The sequence below is a fragment of the Pipistrellus hanaki genome, assembly GCF_964339955.1.
Source record: "Pipistrellus hanaki genome assembly, chromosome: X".
Lineage (NCBI taxonomy): Eukaryota > Metazoa > Chordata > Mammalia > Chiroptera > Vespertilionidae > Pipistrellus > Pipistrellus hanaki.
The window spans coordinates 87,682,446-87,703,547 of NC_140524.1; the positions used below are offsets into that span (position 1 = coordinate 87,682,446).

The following is a 21,102-nucleotide window of genomic DNA, read 5'->3' on the forward strand; positions in this document are numbered from 1 at the left end:
GCCTCTGAAATTGCTTTTCCTCTGCCTACCTAGCAACACAATGGCATCAATCAATTCCAGGCAATGCAAACCAGTACATTTTTCTGGGAATATTTTCTTTATTATAATAGAGTTGCTTCTTTAATCGTTACATTTTCTTTTTTTAACAGGTGTTTTGCTCTTGGTCCTACATTCTAAATGTACAAATTTAAACTCAGAACATTATTTTTAATGCAGAGACTTAAAAACATACATTAATATATATATCTTGAGCAAATAGTAGGTGCTTAATGAATATGAAGTGAAAAGGTCTCAACTGCATTTGCCTAAACAAAGTTTTAAAAGTAAAGCTTGGAACTTATGATTTAATAGTTGTACTTTATGATAGTTTGTTGAGATCTGGAAACAATTTTTCCTAAATCCAGTCTGAATTTACTTCCAATTTTTTTTATATCATCATTCCTCATATCTGCCTATATTAGAAAAGATCATAAAATACGTTATCATCTGGAGTAGACTTTTTTTTTTTGAGGTAACTGGTAATTTCCATTTAAAAATATATATTTTATTGATTTTTTTACAGAGAGGAAGGGAGAGGAATAGAGAGTCAGAAACATTAAGGAGAGAGAAACATCAACCAGCTGCCTCCTGCACACTCCCTATTGGGGATGTGCCCGCAACCAAGGTACATGCCCTTGACCAGAATAGAACCTTGGACCCTTCAGTCCACAGGCTGACCCTCTATCCACTGAGCCAAACTGCTTAGGGAAATTTCCTATTTTTATTAATGCTGAAAGTAATTGAACCATATGAGAAAATAATATTTTTCAAAAAGCAAGTGATGGTACTAACATTATCCAAATAAAATAATTCATTGCTCTAGTGCAGGGGTCTTCAAACTACGGCCCGCGGGCCACATGCGGCCCACAGAGGAGTCTGATCCTGCCCGTCAGGTTTTTTGGGCAGTGAGCGCAGCCGAGGTGTTACAGTAGGAATTAGTAGTTCATATAGTCCGGCCCTCCAGCTCTCTGAGGGACCGTGATCTGGCCCCCACTTTAAAAAGTTTGAGGACCCCTGCTAGTGTTTTACGTCTGGTATTCTTTAACGTTTATCTTGGACAAAGAATGAGTGCAATTTCATAGTATTATCTTTCTGGTTCTATATCTTCACAGTAATCTCTGTTAACTGCTAATAGTAATGGATGTTTATGGAAAATTCATAAATGCCAGCTAAATGAATAACTGTAATTTACTGAATTGTTCAATTATATAACAAATTCACGAAGGCCCCTCAGAGTTTTCTCCTTTCTAAGAAAAACTTTCTACTCTCCATACATTCCTCATGGACATGGCTTATTTCTTCATTTTCCTAATAGTTTCTTTTTTTCCTGAATGCAGCTTACATTTTATATCTCTGTTAAAGTATAAGCATAAGATCAGAACACAGTTATCCTGGAGTGACAAAACCGAGTAGTATCTTAATTGCCCTTAGATTACCCTAATGGTTATTAAAGCTTAATTTGTGTAAGAACTGCTTAGGGAGGCTTTTTAAAATATATTTTTATTGATTTAAGAGAGGAAGGGAGAGGGATAGAGAGTAAGAAACATCAATGATGAGAGAGAACCATTGATTGGTTGGTTGCCTCCTGCATGCCCCATACTTGCATGCCCACATGCCCACAATCTGGACATGTGCTCTGACTGGTAATCCAACCATGACCTCCTGGTTCATAGGTCAGTGCTCAATCTCTGAGCCATGCTGGCCCGGGCTACCTAGAGAGATTTTTAATGCAGATTTTTGGGTGCCATCTTAAATATTCTATTTCAGTAAATATTTTTGGGTCCTAGGATGTATATTTTCAAAACCTTCCAGGTGGCCCTACTTAGTTTCGCTCAGTGGATAGAGCATTGACCTGCAGACTTAAGGGCCCTGGGTTTGATTCCAGCCATGGGCATATACCTCTGTTACAGGCTTAATCCCCAGGGCACCTGTGGAAGACAACCAATTGATGTGTCTCTCACATCAATGTTTCTCTCTCTGTGTCTTTCCTCCTCCCTTCCACTCTCTCTAAAAATCAATGGAAATATATCCTTGGGTGAGGATGAAAACAAAGAAACAATAACAACAGCAACAAACCTAGGTGATCTTGATAACATAGGTCATACTTTGAAAATACTGCTTCATATGTTTATATTAAAGTGGCCAACAATTACCATTGCTTTTTTAAATTGTTGACCCTCTTACAAATATCCATCATGTCCCCCATTTTCCCCCTTCACCCCACACCCTACCCCCTCCAGCCTTCACAACATTGTTGTCTGTGTCCAGGGCTCTGCATATATGCATATGTATTCTTTGGCTAATCTCTTCCAGTCTCCCCGCCATGCTTCCATCTGAGATCTGTCAGTCTGTTCCATGAATCTGCTTCTATTTTGTTTGCCAGTTTATTTTGTTCGTTAGAGTCAACATACAAGTGAGATTTTAACAGTTACATCAAACTGACCATTTATACTGAGCTTGCTGGTGCATTAAAACCCTAAAATGGATTTTGCTGAATATAGCTGCATCTTCCTTATTTTTTACCTGTGCAGTTCATTAGGGTGGCCCAAGTACAGAACACTTTACTTAGTCTTATTAATTTTCATCTTGTTACACAGGCACTTCCTTCTAATCTGAGGGTGTTTTGTAAACCTCCATTCAATTACTGTACTTTGCGTAAACTATAAATGTGATATGTAGGTCTTCCAATTCAGACCAAAACATTATGCCACAAGAGTCCAAAGGAAGGGTGGAAGCATGATCATGAGTGTTTTAAAAATGCAATCATTCCATCAGGTTTATTTTTATCTCAGAGAAATATGCTGTCATGTTTTGAATGCTATTACTTACTTCTAGAAAGACTAAAGTCAAAGCAGTATCCCTATAATGAATTTGGGTTTAATGCACATAGCAAAATTTTCTTGACATACTAAAATAATTTGATCTCTAATAAATAGAACATTTCATGGGGAAAAGCAATGGAACCTCAAGAACTATCAAAATATCTCCCCCATTCCCCATTAAGTGTATTCTGAAACTCTCTTCCTATGGATGTGCTGACATTTTTTTTCCTGCCTTCAATATTAAAAAAATAAAATAAAAAAAAACTATTATTACTCCTCCATCTCTAGCTTCACTTACTTGGAACCTCCTCGTATTTTACAGAACCCAGGATTCTGTCTTTAATTTGCTTTTCATAGTATATATTTTCTATGTTCACAGTTTCAACCAATGACTACAGGTTGATCATTATCAACTCAAATCAATAAGTACATTTAAGATTTAACCTCTAAATTGGAAATTCTTACATTCAACTTCCTACTAGATTTTTCTATATGAATGTACTTCAAGCACCTTAAACTCAATATGTTCCAAAGTGCATAGGCTAGTTTTTTTCCCCCTTTTCTTTTTTTTTTTTTTTTTATTCCTCACAGGAAGCCCATTGCACGAATTCATGCACAGGTGGGTTCCCTCAGCCTGGTCAATAATAGGGGACAATCAGGACCACCAACCTGGGGCAGAGTCCACAGGGGGTTGGCCAGCTGAGGGAAGTTGACTTGAGAGCATACTGACCACCAGGGGGCATCTCCTGTGTTAAGCGTTGGCCCCCTGGTGATCAGTGTGCATCATAGTGAACAGTCGACCAGTAGTTTAGTCATTTGGTTGCTTAGGCTATTATATATATGTTATTATCAGGATTCTCCCACTTCTATTAACCAGTAGCATCATAATTGAACTAGGAAACCATTCTAGTAAATAATTCTAAACTCTCTCACATCCCTTACATCCAGCCATTTACTGAATATGTTGAATCTGCCTCCAACTTCTCTGTTTAGTTTAGCTCATCTTTTGACTTGCAATACTTAAGGACTGTCTCCAAATTCAGCTAATCCTATTTTTCCTTTATGCCATCTTCAGAGTAGGTATAAAACTCAAGTTTGCAAAAATCCTAACTTTCCTTTTATTTTTCTACCACTAAGTCAATATTCAATGGGTACCTCAACTTGACATACTGTTTCACCTGTGCCAGGCTTGCATCTAAATTCCACAGAAATCAAATTGTGTCAGTGGAAAATAATTTATTTTGTTATTAAAAAATCATCTACCCATACTGGCATATCATGAGCTATTCTCATTGTTTTCTGCTCTGAGGCCCTTGGTTCCTTGTAAGTTGCTTCCGGGTTCTCCTGGTCCTTGTCATCACCACTGGTGCTTAATCTGCACCACTCCCAGGCATATTATACAATAAAGAGCTAATATACTAATTAGATCAAACAGCAGAATGACCGTGTGGTTGACCTCCTGGACAAAGCAGAGGCTGTGAGGACTGAGCCTCTTGCATGAATTTCATACATCAGGCCTCTAGTATAGGAATAAAAAAATGATTACAGGTAGGTAGGTCAAAAGTCACACAGTTACCTTCTATAAAATTTTCACTGAAATACCTCTCTAAAAAGCTATAAAATACAATGTTGACACACAGTAAATATAACATCTTGGTGGTCCAAATTGCCCATTTAAAAAATTAAAATGTTACTCAAATCCCACGTGATGCAGGAAACACTTCAGAGATCAGCAGTCTTCCTAAGAAAGGCTACTAAGAATGAAGAAGACCTTGGCATAGGTGGCAAGTGAAGATATTTGGATATCGATGCATTGAAAAAATCATGCTTGATTGTCTTTGGGGTGTGGGCTGAAAAGCAGTTTGGAGCTGGGAAGCATGAAGTCACACATATTAATTCATTTTTATTATCAGAAAGGCTGTGGTAAATCCCCAAACAGAAATCAGACACAAAATATTATATATCATAAAAGCCTAACATGCTAAGGGTCTGACCATTCATTTAACCTTTCAGCAAGTCGCTATGGCGAGCACTGACCATGAGGGGGCAGATGCTCCAACTGGTAGGTTAGCTTGCTGCTGGGGTGCGGCCAATAGTGACTGGGCAAGAGGGGTTGGACACACCCTGGGGCCCTCCTGCAGTCCTTCCCTAGCCCCAATTGTCCATCAGTGGCATCCATCCGCCTGGTCTGTGTCCTTTTACAACCTGGGACCACTTGGGGGATGTTGGAGAGCCAGTTTCGGTCCAATCCCTGCAGGCCAGGCTAAGGGACACCACCAGTGCATAAATCCAGTCCTCTAACATTATGTGTGTGTGTGTGTGTGTGTGTGTGTGTGTGTGTGTGTGTGTGTGTGTATAAAAATTTCTAGTTCATTTGTTTCTAAATAAAGCCCTGGTCATAATAAAATATATCTTCTTTGGAAATTATTTCTACATTTATAATAGAAAGCAAGAATGTTGACTTTCAGGCAACCTTCAGACTTGACCTAATGTTCTTTTTTTAAGTTCATGTAACAAAATGAAAGTAAATTAAATTATTCAGTTAAATAAAACTCTGAAGAACCAGAGCTTCCTAAAAAGTATAGATTTAGACATTCTGTTTATGGATTATAACCTAAAGGGCTAACAAGACTAAAGGGACACAAGTTGAGGGAAGTGATATGGCTTTAACCTCTAAGAATCCTACAATCATGCGTAAAGGGGAAAGATGAAGTTAGCTTTGAGCAAGAGTAGAATTGAGCAATCCAAGAGCCTTTTCCACGATTAGGAAAACATACAGGAAATGGAAAGTCAGTCAGGATGCAGTATAATTGCTCCTTTTGGAGCAATTACCTTTCCACAAACCATGAGTTGGTATTTTAAGGTATATGAACTCAGTGCCCCCCAGAGAAAAAACTGGCCAGACCTAAGTAATGAGTCATGGCTCAGCCAAGCAGGTATGGAGCTCCCTGCAGAGCTCTAGTTAAATTGGGAGGAAAGGTAATAGAGGAATACTGCACTGCTAATGAGAAGGGTGAGTCCAATGCCAGGTCATAAAGACAAAACAATAATGATAGGTTAATGAGAAGCCTTCATCTAGTAATTGACATGATTATTTCGTCCTACAACCTCCCTGTCAGGTTCATAAACCACTAGCATCCATATAGATAAGACTAAATGTAATCTAACTACTCTGCAGTAAAAGAAAAGGAAATCATACTCTTTGAGACAACATGGTGGAGCTGGAAAGCATTGTGCTAAGTGAAATAAGCCAGTCAGAGAAAGGCAAGTATCACATGATTTCACTCATATTGGGAATCTAATAAACAAAATAAAGTAATGAACAAAATAGTTCCAGAAATATAGAATCATGGAACATACTGTCAAACTTCAGAGGGAATGTGTGGGTGGGTGGGTGGGTGGGAAGGGATTGACTGAAGAACTTGTGTGCATATATGCATAACCCATGGACAATAGTGTTATGAATTCCTGGGGTAGGGGGCAGGGGTGGGATAGAAGGGACCAATGGGGTGAAAGGGCACATATGTAATAGTTTCAACAATAAAGATTGGTTTTTAAAAGTGTATGGCAGGGAAAGAAGGAAGAAGCCAAACCCCATCTTCCTGCTTGCCAATAGGCCACACTGTGGAGTAAGGAAAAGATGGAGAATGAAGCTATTACTTTAAAATAAGAGGATTCCTTTTTCTCCACATCCTCACCAGCACTTGTCATTTGTTGACTTGCTAATGGTAGCCATTCTGTCAGATATATGGAGGTACCTCATTGTCATTTTGATTTACATCTCTTGGAAGATTAATGACTTTGAGCATGTTTTCATATGTCTCTTGGCTTTGTGAATGTCCTCTTTGGGAAAACTGTCTATTTAGATCCTTTGCCCATTTTTTGATTTGATGGTTGAGCTTCATAAGTTGTATGAGTTCCCTGTAAATATTGGAGATTAAACCCTTATCGGAGATAACATTGGCAAATATTTTCTCCCATGCAGTAGGCTTTCTTGTTTTGTTGATGTTTTTTTGCTATGCAGAAGTTTTTTATTTTAATGTAGTCCCATTTGTTTATTTTCTCCTTATTCTCCATTGCCAGAAGACATATGTCTGCTATTTTGCTGCCTATGGAGTCTGGTGGATTTTTATTGTTTCCCATCTTGCATTTAAGTCCTTTAGCCATTTTGAATTTGTTTTTGTGTATGGTGTAAGTTGGTGATCTACTTTCATTTTTTTTTTGCATGTATCTGTCCAAATTTCCCAGCACCATTTATTGAAGAGACTGTCTTGACTCCATACTATGCTCTTCCCTCCTTTGTCAAATATTAATTGAGTATAGTGACTTGGGTCGATTTCTGGATTCTTTATTCTGCTCCATTGGTCTGTATATGTCTGTTCTTGTGCCAGTACCATACAGTTTTGAGAATTGTGGCTTGGTAATACAGCTTGATATCTGGTATTGTGATTCCTCTAACTTTGTTCTTCTTTCTCGGGATTGCTGCAGCTATTTGGGATCTTTTTTATTTTTTATTCCAGATGAATTTTTGGAGAGTTTGCTCTAGATCTTTGAAATATACCATTTGTATTTTAATGGGGATTGCACTGAATCTGTAGATTGCTTTGGGTAGTATGGACATGTTAATGTTGATTCTACCAATCCATGAAGATGGTATGTTCTTCCATTTGGTTATGTCTTCCTCTATCACTTTTTCCAATGCCCTGTAGCTTTCTGAGTTCAGGTCTTTTACCTCCTTAGTTAAGTTTATTTCTAGGTATCATAATATTTTTGGTGCAATAGTAAATGTGATTTTTTTCATTTCTCTTTCTGTGAGTTCATTAAGGGTGTATAAAAAGGCCATATATTTATGGGTGTTAATTTTGTATCCTGCTACATTGCCAAATTCATTTATTAGATCTAGTAGTTTTTCTATGGAGTCTTTGGGTTTTATATGTATAGTATCATGTCATCTGCGAATAAGGACAGTTTTACTTCTTCTTTCCCATGCCTTTTATTTCTACTTCTTGTCTGATTGCTATGGCTGGCACTTCCAGTACTATGTCAAACAGGAGTGGTGAAAGTGGGCATCCCTGTCTTGTTCCCTTCCTTAGGGGAAATGTGTTTAGTTTTTGCCCATTGAGTATGATGTTGGCTATAGGTTTGTCATATAAGGCTGCTTGCTGGTGGGAATGCAGACTGATGCAGGCACTGTGGAAGACAGTATGGAGTTTCCTCAAAAAGTTAAAAATGGAACTCCCATTTGACCCAGTAATCCCACTTCTAGGACTATATCCCAAGGAACCAAATACACAAATCATAAATGATATATGCACCCCTATGTTCATAGCAGCACAATTTATAATAGCTAAGATTTAGAAACAACCTAAGTGCCCATTAGCAGGTGAGTGGATTAAAAACCTGTAGAACATCTACACAATGGAATACTACACCACTATAAAAAAGAAGGAACTTTTACCACTTGGAACAGCATGAATGGAACTGGAGAGCATTATGCTAAGCTAAATAAGCCAGTCGGAGAAAGAGAAATATCACATTATCTCACTCATATGTGGGATATAATGATCAGCATAATTTGATGAACAAGAATAGATCCAGAGACAAATGGCAGGGGAGGGAGGATTAGAGAGCAACCAAAAGACTTGTGTGCATGCATATTAGCATTACTAATGAACACAGACACTGAGGTGGTGGGGGCTTGCCTGGGTTGGGAATGGCTTTGGGTGGGGGGGGGATCAATCAGTAAAAAAGGAGACATATGTAAAACTTTAGACAATAAATAAATTTAAAAAATATTTAAAAAGAGGATATTCTGTTTTGCTTATCTGATATTCAAGCATAATTAATAATTTTAAAGATTGTAGATTATAATTATTAACTTGTAGATCTATAATATAAAGATAGTGCTTATCTAATATGGTTATCATGAAACTTAAATGAAATAATGTTAATAAATGCAATACATTTTACAAAAAATAAAATAAAACAAGTGTAGAGTTTTGATTATTACTGGATATAGTAAGTGCGGAAAAGAAGACCTGCTAAAGGAGATTCAAAAGGTTATAAGACCACACTAAATTTTATAGAGAACATGAAGAACAATAGCCTAATACTGAAATAAGGTAAAAGGATTAAGCAAAAAAGAAATCATATGTATATAAAACATAGACTCATACACCAGTGTGGTGATAGTCAGAGGGAAAGTTGGGTGGGGGTAAGTGGAGGGGGACAAAGAGGGGGAAATGGGAATAGAATGTGCTTTGGGTAATGGGCTCATGTTGCAGTGTGCAGATGGTGTTTTACTGAGTTGTACACTTGAAACCTGTATGGTTTTATGAACTAATGTCACCCCAATAAATTCTATAAAACAAGTAAGAGGTATGATTTATTATTACATTATACAAAGAAGTGTTTGTTTACTTAATCCTCACAATTATTAAGCCATTACCTTGATAGTGAATGTAGACAATAATTAATTATATAAATAACCAAGGAAGCCAAATACATTTAACCTTCTTCAATCAGTGTAAACACAAATATATATCATTTAGTTAATACAGGCAGAGCTTATAAAATTTAAGTGTGGCTGAGTCCAAATACCATGCCCTTTACACGACTGCATATTTTAAAATGCACAAACACATCTTATAGTTTTGCTTTGTCTTCATTCATACCAACGGAGAAGTTTTGCAAAGAAATTCACAAAAAGGTGGCCTTACCTGGCAAAGAACACAGACCATCTAAACTGAAGTAACCCTCAAAAGACCCAAGTGGAAAACAAATGCACAATTTCCCAATGCTCCCTTCTTTTGGCCCAATGAATTTCATAATGAGTTTCAAGAAACTCATTACAGTAATGACACCTCACAAGCAATAAATACTCTTAAGTTCCGGGGGCTGGAGGGTGGGAGTACTTTTGGGAACATGACCAGAAATATTGATCCAAGTAGTATGTGCTTTAACCCAATTAGAGTACTAAACAGCTCTTGTAACTATTAAGAAAATCTTAATTTTGCTGCACCCTTCTTTCTCACACAATCCTACTCATACCAGTTTTGTTCAACACTAGATTTCTGTTTTCACCTCAACCATTTCAGCATTTCTGGTTTGAGGAATTATAATTAATTACTCTTTGTCCCTCCAGATTGACTTAAATTATTACAGAAATGGTACTCAATGTTTTTAATGTGCACTGGGGGGAAAATCACATTGGCAATAATTATTGGTAATTAAATGCTTTTAAAATTAGGAAGATAAATATGCTGCTATCCTGCCAGTCCAATCCTCAGAGTCACAAAAGAAGAGACCTGCTGGGATTGTCTGAAGGAATGGAAGTTTATTGTAAAAACACAGAGGAAGTTCTGTGGAAGGAGAATGATTCTGACCACACAGGTTGAGGCTCTAAACATTGATGGCTCCTGGGAAAGCAGCTCTAATTTGAACAGGAGCTGCATGGACCACCACTTGTTAAGCACTTACATTGCATTTACAAAGAGTGGACTATGGATGGGAACTGCATTTAATTGGTTACGGTTAGCATTATACCTTTGAATGGAGCTCTAGAGATAGTGTAGACCAAGCATGTCAAACTCAAAGCTAACAAGGGCCACATATACAAGGTTTAAGTGTATGTGGGCTGCAATAACACAAAAGCTTCAATTTTCATAGAAACGTAGGTTTATTGTGATTAGAGACATGCTGAATACAAAGGGCTGAAATGAGTAATCGTTAATATATAAAGTAACAGCAATTTAATAAGAATCAATAGTTTTTTCTTGAACATTAACTTACCAGACACTGAAATAGCTGCACAAATTAATAAGTGTAACACTAATAAACTCATTTTTCTTGTTGTCCGAAAATGAAATATTTCCTGTTGTGCACACCAAACAAGTCAGTACAAGACTAATTATGTGGCCATCAGCTGCTAAAATATTCGCTGCTGGTATTAGTGGAGAGAAATGGTGAGCCTGCGCATAAGGCGTGTAAGGGAAATGATGCACTTATAGTAATACAATTATAATAATCAGTCATTAGTGAACATTGTAATTGGTTAATAATAATTATGTATAACAGGGTATTGTAAAACTTAAGTTATGACTTTTTTATTAAAAAGTTTCTTACCATTATATTGGTTGGGCTGCATAAATATTCATAGTTGACCAGATGCACCCCACAGGCCACGTGTTTGACATGCTCAGTGTAGACCACATTTTCAGAAATGGCCATGCTCCCTTGTGCTCAGTAAATGTATGATTTCCTTCCAATTTCAGGCTGATAAATGTCAGTATAGCTGTATTGCAGCCTGAGTTTCTCCTAAGGAAGCAAACTGGCATCTAAGCCAAAAAGTATGACAAAAGAATTAGGGGTAAAGATAAAGTACTAGATTGGGACCCTTTTTTAAAAAAATGCATTTATGCCCAGCCAGCCGTGGCTCAGTGGTTGCACGTTCAACTTGTGAACCAGGAGGTCACAGTTGGATTCCTGGTCAAGGCACATGCCCAGGTTGTAGACTTGGTCCCCAGTGTGGGGCGTGCAGGAGGCAGCCAACCAATGATTCTCACTCATCATTGATATTTCTTTCTCTCTCTACCTCTCACTTCCTCTCTGAACTCAATAAAAATATATAAAATATTACTGGAATTGCTTCTTTGCTTTATGCCTTTTCAACTTAGAAAGGTTTCAGAGGAATGCTCTACTTTCAGATAGCAGGGAAATCTGCATTTTCTCTTTCCTTTATGTTAGGCCAATTCTGTAAAAAGGTGTTTCTTTGTTTTTCCCAGTTTTTCCCAACCTGAGATGACTCCTTAATATGTTACTATTGTTGAGTTCCTAAACTTTGTCATGGACTGGACTAAAGAATTGACAAACTGTTTTCTGACATACTAATATATGATTTCTGCAAAACCAAAATTACTGGTTAGCCATTCTGACCTAGTTGGTCACAAAAAAAAAAGGCTTATGAGGCCAATTAGATTCCAGAATTCCAGAATTTTTGTTATGTGCTTTCAACTCTTCTGCTTGTACCTAGCTGTTTAAACATGGCTATGATAATCATTCAATTCTATAGCATCATTATATTTTTATGTGTCATCAATTTTTGTGAATGAAAACAAAAATTTCCACATGACAACTTGAAAATAAATGTTAAAAGTTTATTGCAGCCTGCTATGAAAAAATCTATTAACTGAGTTTTTAAAGAGATGTATGTTGAACAAATGCTAAAACTAACAGTAGGATGATCATTTGGACTAAAACAAAAATTATTTACTTATTTAAGTATTCCTATTCTCCCTTTTACTTAAATAAAGTAAATAATTCATTTTTTGCTTCTTGCCTGGAATACCTCTTTATTGCCTTTTATAAGAATTGGACCTATTCTTAACTACTTAAATAAAGCCTTTTTTTTTTTTTTTGCCATTTTCACCTTAATATCTGAGCCAACTGGTGAATGTCACTTCTCCTTTCTTCGTACATATGTCACACATTTTACCTCCTTTGGCAATTAATCATATTCTTCCTTATAAATACTTGAAGATTTGTCATATCACCCTCTGTTACAGTATAAATCACATTGAAATCAAGATTTGCTGTTTAATTATGCTTTATGACTCAAAGTAGCAAGGAATCAACAACATTTATAGGATGACTTCTAAATAAAGAGAAGAATATCATAAACAATAAAGCAATAGGGATCCTGAACTGATATTGGTGCTTACAACTAGTCTTTTTTTAAAACATGTTTGTTTGTTTTTAATAGATTTCAGAGTGAAAGGGAGAGGGAGAAAGAGATAGAAACATCAATGATGAGAAAGAATCATTGATCAGCGGCCTGATCGAGTCCATACTGGTGATTGAGTCCACAACCTGGGCATGTACACTGACTGGGAATTGAACCCTGGCCTCCTGATTTATAGGTTGACAGGTTGACATTAAACCACTGAGTCATGCTTGCCAGGCTACAATTATTCTTTATTGAGAATTTATTTTGAGCACGGCATTGTGTTAAGTGCTTTCTTTACCTGCATTTTCGGTTGATATTCACAACAGTCCTCTGAGATTACCAACATTATCATTCCCATTTTAAAGAATGCAAAGCTTGCTGATACCAGTTTGGCTCAATGGATAGAGCGTCGGCTTGAGGACTGAAAGGTCCCATGTTAATTCTGGCCAAGGGCATATGCCTTTGGTTGCGGGCACGTCCCCTGTAGGGGGTGTGCAAGAGGCAGTTAATGGATGATTCTCTCTCATTGATGTTTCTAACTCTCTATCCCTTTCTCTTCCTCTCTGTAAAAAATCAATAAAATATTTAAAAAAAAGAATGTAAAGCTTAGCAGAAGTAAATTTCCCCAAGGTCATAGAGCAGGTTAGGGATCAAGTCCATTAAGTTCCCCTGTGAGAAACCAAAATTTAAGAATATAGACATCATTAGAAATTTACTGTCATGCTTATTTAAGAGGAAAGCTCTAAAGAATTATTCAAGTCTATTAAATATTCTGGAATTGCATGAATGATAAATGAAAACTTTTAGTGAGTCATATAATAAAAAGCTTTCCTTATTACACTGACACCTTAAAAATCAAAAGGTACCATAATTATGTAAAGTGTCTTTAAAAGTGGTAAAGATGGCATATTTTTTAGAATTTCAAGATTTATTTTTAATTGAATTTATTGGGGTTACATTGGTTAATGAAATTATGTATGTTTCAGGTATACAATTATAAAATAGATAATCTGTATATTGTATTGTGTTCACCACACCAAGCTAAAAAGAAAAGAATAGAATTACAATCCCTATGCAGACTCTATAATTTAAATGGTTTAATTCTACAGGGGGGTATGTTAAGTGGTACCTGCAGAAAACAAACCTTGGGCTAATAATTAAAATGACATTTCTTACAGTTTAAATCAAGGTATGTTATTCATCAAATATTGACATATGGGTTCAGATGAGCTTCGGTTAATTTACACTATTCATCGAATACACACCTATTATTCACTGAGATAATATATCAGTTGCTGAGAACACAAAGACACGTAAAACACCATTCTTACTGCTTAGACACTCATAATCTAGAAATAAGAACTACCAGAGCAAATAAGTCAGAATGATGGTGAATATTTTATAATCCTATCTAATAAAAGAGTATTATGCAGATTGACCATCATTCCATTGACCATCATTCCAACACACAAGATGGCTGCCACCATGTGGTTACAGATGGCTGCCACAAGATGGCCAGCAGGGGAGGGCAGTTTAGAGGGACCAGGCCTGCAAGGGAGGGCAGTTGGGGGTGATCAAGCCTACAGGGGAGGGCAATTAGGGGTCACCAGACTGGCAGAGGATGGAAGTTGAAAGGGACTGGGCCTGCAAGGGGGGGGGGGGACCCAGACCTGCAAGGGAGGAGGCAGTTAGGGATGACTGGCCTGCAGGGGAGGGCAGTTAGGGGCAAACGGGCTGGCACAGGAGCAGTGAGGCATCAGTCAGTCTGGCAGGGGAGTGGTTAAGGGATGATCAGGCTGGCAGGCAGAAGAAGTTAGGGGCAATAAGGAAGGCATGCTGACAAGCACTTGGGAGCCAATAGTCCTAGATTATGAGAGGGATGTCCGACTGTCCATCAGACATCCCTTGAGGGGTCCCAGACTGGAGATGGTGCAGGCTGGGCTGAGGGACACACACACACACACACCCATGTACGAATTTCATGCACCAGGCCTCTCCTAGAAGTATATACAGGCATGACCAGTTATAATTAAAGAGACAATATAAAGTTTCATTCAGCTGATGTCTTGAATACTATCTGAATCTTCAAAAAGGGAAAAAATAAGAATTTTTAAAAGGAATGTCAGTGAGGAGAATGGAGCAGGATACCTCAAACAGTAAGCAAAGGGACAGAGGCAAGAAAAGAATTATGGGGATGATAGATTAGACCACAGGATGAAAGAAGAGATAAAAGTGTGATGAGGGAGATGGCTGGAAAGATAATCAAGAAATAGGTCATGGGGAGTTTTATCAGCCTAAGTATCACACTTGTACTTTATTCCATATAAAATTTGGAGGCCATGAGGAAGTGTAGATGAATGAATAAGAGAAACTGATTTAGATTTGAGAGAAGGTATTTTGGCAATCCACAGGAGGGATTGTATCATATTTTGAAGAGTGGAGGAATGCTGAAAGTTCATATTAGCCAAGAACAGAGATTATTATGATAAACTGAAGCAGCAGCAGTAGGGATTATAAGAGGTACAGGGTAGTATATTAAAAAAGTGGGTATTTTTTAAATATTTTATTTCTTTTGTTGTCATGTATATTGAAAGGAAATACTGATGTTTAATGGTTAGAGCATATATTAATCCTCCATTGCTGCTATAACAAAGACTAATACATTTAGTGACTTTAAAAATAGCACAATTGTAACATCATACAGTTCTGGAAACCAGAAGTCTTATGTGGGTAGATGGGGATGCATTTCCTTCTGGAGGCTCTGTGGGATAATCCATTTCTTTGCCCTTTCCACCTTCTAGAACAGTGGTTCTCAACATTTCTAATGCAGCAACCCTTTAATACAGTTTCCTTTAATACAGGTGACCCTGCTAGTGTTCTCAACCTGTCAGTCACGACTCACAGGTTGAAAACCACTGCTGTAGAATCTAAGACAATCGTAAAATGCAGATATTTACATTATGATTCATAACAGTAGCAAAAATACAGTTATGAAGTAGCAACAGAAATAATTTTATGGTTGGGGGTCACCACAACATGAGGAATTGCATTAAAGGGTCACGGCATTAGAAAGGTTGAGAACCACTCTTCTAGAGGCTGGCCCAATTTCCAACATCATGACCCTGCATCACTCCAACCTCCTTTTCCATTATAATTCTCTGATACGCACCCTCTACATCCCTCTTGTAAGGGCCCTTGTGATTACACTGGGTCTACTCTGATAATCCAAGGAAATTTACACATCTCAATATCCTTAACTTAATCATAACTGCAAAGTATTTTATGCCTTTTAAGATAACATATTTAAAGGTTCTAGGTATCAGGTCATGGACATCTTTGGGCGACCATTATTTTCTCTAGCAGAGGTCATGTTTGTCAAAGTTTTGTAACATGTAGGCAATTCCCAAATGCCAAAGCATTGTTCTATGACTTACATACCAACTTTAGATGTACCTGTGGATGTTTACAAAGTTGAAAAAAGTGTCATAACTGAATGAATCAGAACCTAACTCCACTGAATATGAAAATGAAAAATATTTTTTCAAAGTTTAATTCATACAGTTCTTTCTTGCAGTTCAACTCTGTGCCATTCAAAGGAAGATTGAGCTTTGTTTTCATTGCAATTTTACAAATAGTTTTTCATCATTTTAGAAAATCTCATCATCTTGGCTCCGTGACTTCTGGATTGGAATCACCAGTGCACACCTGTCTGCAAACCAATCAACACCACAAAACGTTCCGCTCTGCATATTACATGCCCAGCGGTGGGTCTAGCATAAAGCAGAGGCCTGCAGCAGGGTGCCAGATTCCATCTTTCTATCTCTGGACTTGGCTGAGCTCTGCTGTTCTTCTTAAGTGACATCATTTTCACATTCTGTAAACAGTGGCAGCTCTAGCTTCATGATTACTCACATTCATATCCAGCTGGATTTCTGATCACTCAAACAAATGCAGGGAGATCAACGACACTGATCCTCACTGGTGGATTTAAGGCACATGCCCATCTCCAAACTAATCAATGAGGCTTGGGAATGACTATATTTAATAGCTTGGGCCAAATCCAGATGGTCCATGCCCAATCCCAGGATCGAGCCATACCTTATACAAATGAATCAGAAGTGGGGGCCTGGGCGGATTCCAGGAGGGATATCTGGGTACTATAATATTACAGGAGGGTGATAGATGCTGGCACAAAAATGGCTAATGTCTATTATATAATATCAATTGAAAACTCACAGTCTGTCATTTAATGTTTTTCAGATTCTCTATTATACGTTTGAGATATTTAAAAACAACTTATATGCCAAAACCGGTTTGGCTCAGTGGATAGAGCATTGGTCTGTGGGCTGAAGGATCCCAGGTTCCATTCTGGTCAAGGGCATGTACATTGATTGTGGGCACATCCCCAGTAGGGGTTGTGCAGGAGGCAGCTGGTCGATGTTTCTTCCTCATCAATGTTTCTAGCTCTTTATCCCTTTCCCTTCCACTCTGTAAAAAATCAAATATATATATATATATATATATATATATATATATATATATATATATATGTATGTATATATATATGTATATATATATATATATATATATATAAAAGCAACTTATAGCTAATTTCTTAAAATGGTGAAAAGCTTAGATAAATTGTACAAATGAATGCAAACTCTCTTCAGCTGCACTTGCTTTACATCATGAGAATTTACAAAGGGATATTTTGTCAATATCTGAAAGAATAATGTTGATTTATTAAAATAAAATATAATCAGTCTTGATTTTATGTACTTTTGAAAAGCAATCAACCCACCAGATTATAAATGTCATAGAGGCATAATTCTTTTATCTTTTTGTTTTACTGCTGAATACCTCACCCCACAGACATTTTAATTGAAATAATCAAAGTATAAGTAGAGGAAGTACCTTTCAGAAGTTAGGAGTTTAACATCTACATCTATTTTCATTAATAGTAGTAATACCCTGATCATTAACATGTAAACAGTAATACATTCTGAAGCACTATATCTTCATAGTCAAAATATTCTAATGGAACTCTATGGGGACATAACACAGTTATTTTTACAAATACCACTGTTAAATAGCTGAGATAGTAACGAGTGAATTCTCTGAACACAGGGTGTGTTAAGAGCCTTACAAGTGTTTTATCATTTAATCTTAATTAGAACCCTAGGGTAGACTATTACTGTTTTCAATGCAGATGAGAAAACTGAGACTAAAAGATGTTAACCTCCTTCAGATGTTAACAAATGACCAAGCCAGATGTAGCTCTGCCTATGTCCAGATCCCATGTACTTAGTCACCATGTAGCCTTTTCTATGGGGAACTATAATGCAGAGAGAGGGGCCGAATTTAAGTAATAACCCATACCTAAAATAGGAAAAATAATGAAAACTGGGATGCATTTTTCCAGGAGTTAAACTACCCTGTTTTGCTGTACAGAAACAATTTGATATGTAGTCAGACCTCATTTTATTCTTCTTCACGTATTGCATTTCACAGACGTTGCATTTTTGCAAACTGAAGGCGAGGCCCTCCACCAGCAAAAATATTATAACTTGCTTTATTTTAACTCTTGCCATACTGCAGTGGTCTGAAACTAAACCTTCAATATCTTTTAGATATGCCTGCATACACAGATAAACTTAACTCTGTTAGTGCCCAGGTACATTTGTATTCTGACACACACAAAAAAATACAGGGATCTAAAACTCCACTATAACATTTCTATTCTAAACTATATAGCAAAATATAAGAAATGAAATATGCATGTATTGAGTCATGTGGATCAGTTGACAGAACATAAGGTTTGAAAAAAAAGAGGCTAATTGAGGTCCCAATACTCCTTTAAGAATAATTTAATCTCATCTTGAAAAAGAGGAAAAAAATGACACTTCAACCTTACTATTTCAACAGAATACAGAGAATTAAAAATATTTTTAAAATAAACCTAAAATATATCTTCAGATTTTCAGAGGTGCCTTACATAAAACATTATCATTTGTTGCTCAACTTACTTCCTTTTTTAAAAGACAGTAGTATGGAAGGAATCAAGATTGTGGTGTAAGTAAACAACTGTACTTGCCACCTCACTCAACCACTTCAAAATTACAACTAAAATACAGAAGGGAGAGTAAAGATGGTGAAAAGACTGAAGATTCAGAAACTCTCAAGACCATTTAAAAAATGTTTTATTGATTATTTAAGGGAGGGAGAGGGACAGAGAGTCAGAAATATCGATGAGAGAGAAACACCAATCAGCTGCCTCCTTCACACCCCCTATTGGGGATGTGCCTGCAACCAAGGTACATGACCTTGGCCTGAATTGGACCTGGGACCTTTCAGTCTGCAGGCCAATGCTCTATCCACTGAGCCAAACCAGTTTTGGCAAGACCATTTTATTCAAACCAAAAAAACTAAAAACTGAGTAATTTTGGTGTCCAAAAATGGAATGCTTTCTGATCTTCATTAACATCGTTTATATAATTGCCCATCCTCCTTCTACTTGGCAAAAACAAAAATATGGTGGCATGGATTGGCCAATGCATTGATGACATTAGTAGTAGAGAGGGGGTGACATAGTACATCAGAATGTGCACACATTTTCTAACTAATGCCCATAAGTATATCATAAAGAAAGGCTAGTCAGCACAAACAGAATTGTAGTGTCCACATAAGATCATATTTAAGCATGAGTCCTTTATGTAGTAAAATTGCCGGAGGAGGGGGAAAAAAAAATCAAATGAACCAAAGTTCTTCTTTCAATATGTCCCATAAAAGTTCACATTTTTTCATTAAGAAATGTAAAGGTAAAAGTTTAGAATAAATACATTTATAACAGTTGAGGTATCCCATTGAGGTTGTTTTTATTTTAAGGTTTCAAATTTGCTTATGCTAGACTGGGACAATGGTTCCCAGAGTGTGGTCCCTGGCCCAGCAGCATTAGGATCGCCTAGGAACTGGTTAGAAAAGCAAATTATCAGACATTACACCATACTTACTTAATCAGAAACCCCAGGCCTGAGGAACAGTAAGTTGAATATATCTATGCCTCTCAGTAATTCTGTTGCAGGTTAAAGCTTTAAACTAAAGTAAAAAATGCATGCTATGAAGATGTATATATTTCAAGAAAAGTTATAAAGGTTCCCATTTTTATTTGTAAGACCTACTAGAAGCTATATATATATATATATATATATATATATATATATATATATATATATATATATGTTTTCAGAGTGCAAGACAGAAGGAGAGATAGAAACAGAGATGAGAGAGAATCATTGATCGGCTGCCTCCTGCACTCCAGCCCCACACTGAGGATTGAGCCTGCAACCCAGGCATGAGCCCTAACCAGGAATCGAACCATGACCTCCTGATTCATAGGTGGATAGTCAACTACTGAGCCACGCTAGTTGGGCATGGAAACTTATTAAAATGTAGTTTCCAAATTCAAACAACTATCATTTTGCTATTCCTATGCATAGGAAGTTCTTGGGGGCAATATGTGGTATTTTCAATTATTAAACTGCATTTTGCTTTTATTTGTAGCTAATAAGATCAAGAAATAATAAACTAATTAAGCTCATATCACACATAAGTTATTTGGTCAGCTTTTCAAAGAACTTAAATATATATTTTTATATGACATACTGTATTTTGCAATAAGGCAGTGGAAAAACAAACCTGAATTCAAAACATAAGTAAGTAGGGGCTTGTCACTGTGACAAATGCATCACCATCATTTTTTTAAAATTAATTATCCTGGAGCCCTTTAAGCACAATATGACAACCCAAATTAATGTTAAATACGAGGTATTTACTTGGTACATGAACTGAGATTCCTGGAATTTTTTACGCCTCCTTACAGTTAGTATAGAACTTTATCTACTGAATTTAGTTTTAAATGACAGAAAACATGAAATAAAACTATCAAGTGTTTGGCATCTCCCCATATAAAGATGGTTATTATGTCTTACTATAGCTCAGGAGCTTTCATTTGATGTATACTATAAATTAACTGTGTTTTCATAAACAAGACAATTTAATCTAAAAATCACATGAATTTTAAAATAAAACTTGACTATATTTCATTTTTCTTTTTGGCATATTTTACCCCTTGGGTCCGATTTGCATCATAAGTTACAAGTTACCATGAACTATGCCAAGAATCATTTAGTAAACACAGTATATCTCATTATAGCTCCAAATTTGTAGTGTATCTCTCCACCATGAAATAGTTCTCAGAGTTTAAAAAAGATAACTGAAACAGCCTCAGTTTCCAGGCTGCTTGAATAAATGTACAATAATAGAGTGTACTTGTAATCACCATTAGAAATGATGGGAAAGTGCAATTAGATCAATCATAAATAAAACATATCAATCAAGAAAATATTTAACTTAGTGTAGCTACCGGACCAAAAATGTATGAATTTGCCATTCCTTTCATAAATCAGAGCACTAAAAAACCATGGAGGGTGAGCTACTCAATACTAGAGGCCTGGTGCA

The 21,102-nt window shown here is 36.7% G+C and overlaps 1 protein-coding gene across 1 annotated transcript in view; it reads right to left on the minus strand.

The window, feature by feature from the left end:
- The window catches only part of IL1RAPL1 (interleukin 1 receptor accessory protein like 1), a 1,280,256-nt gene that overhangs the window by 714,307 nt on the left and 544,847 nt on the right, over positions 1 to 21,102 (minus strand). The window lies entirely within an intron of this gene.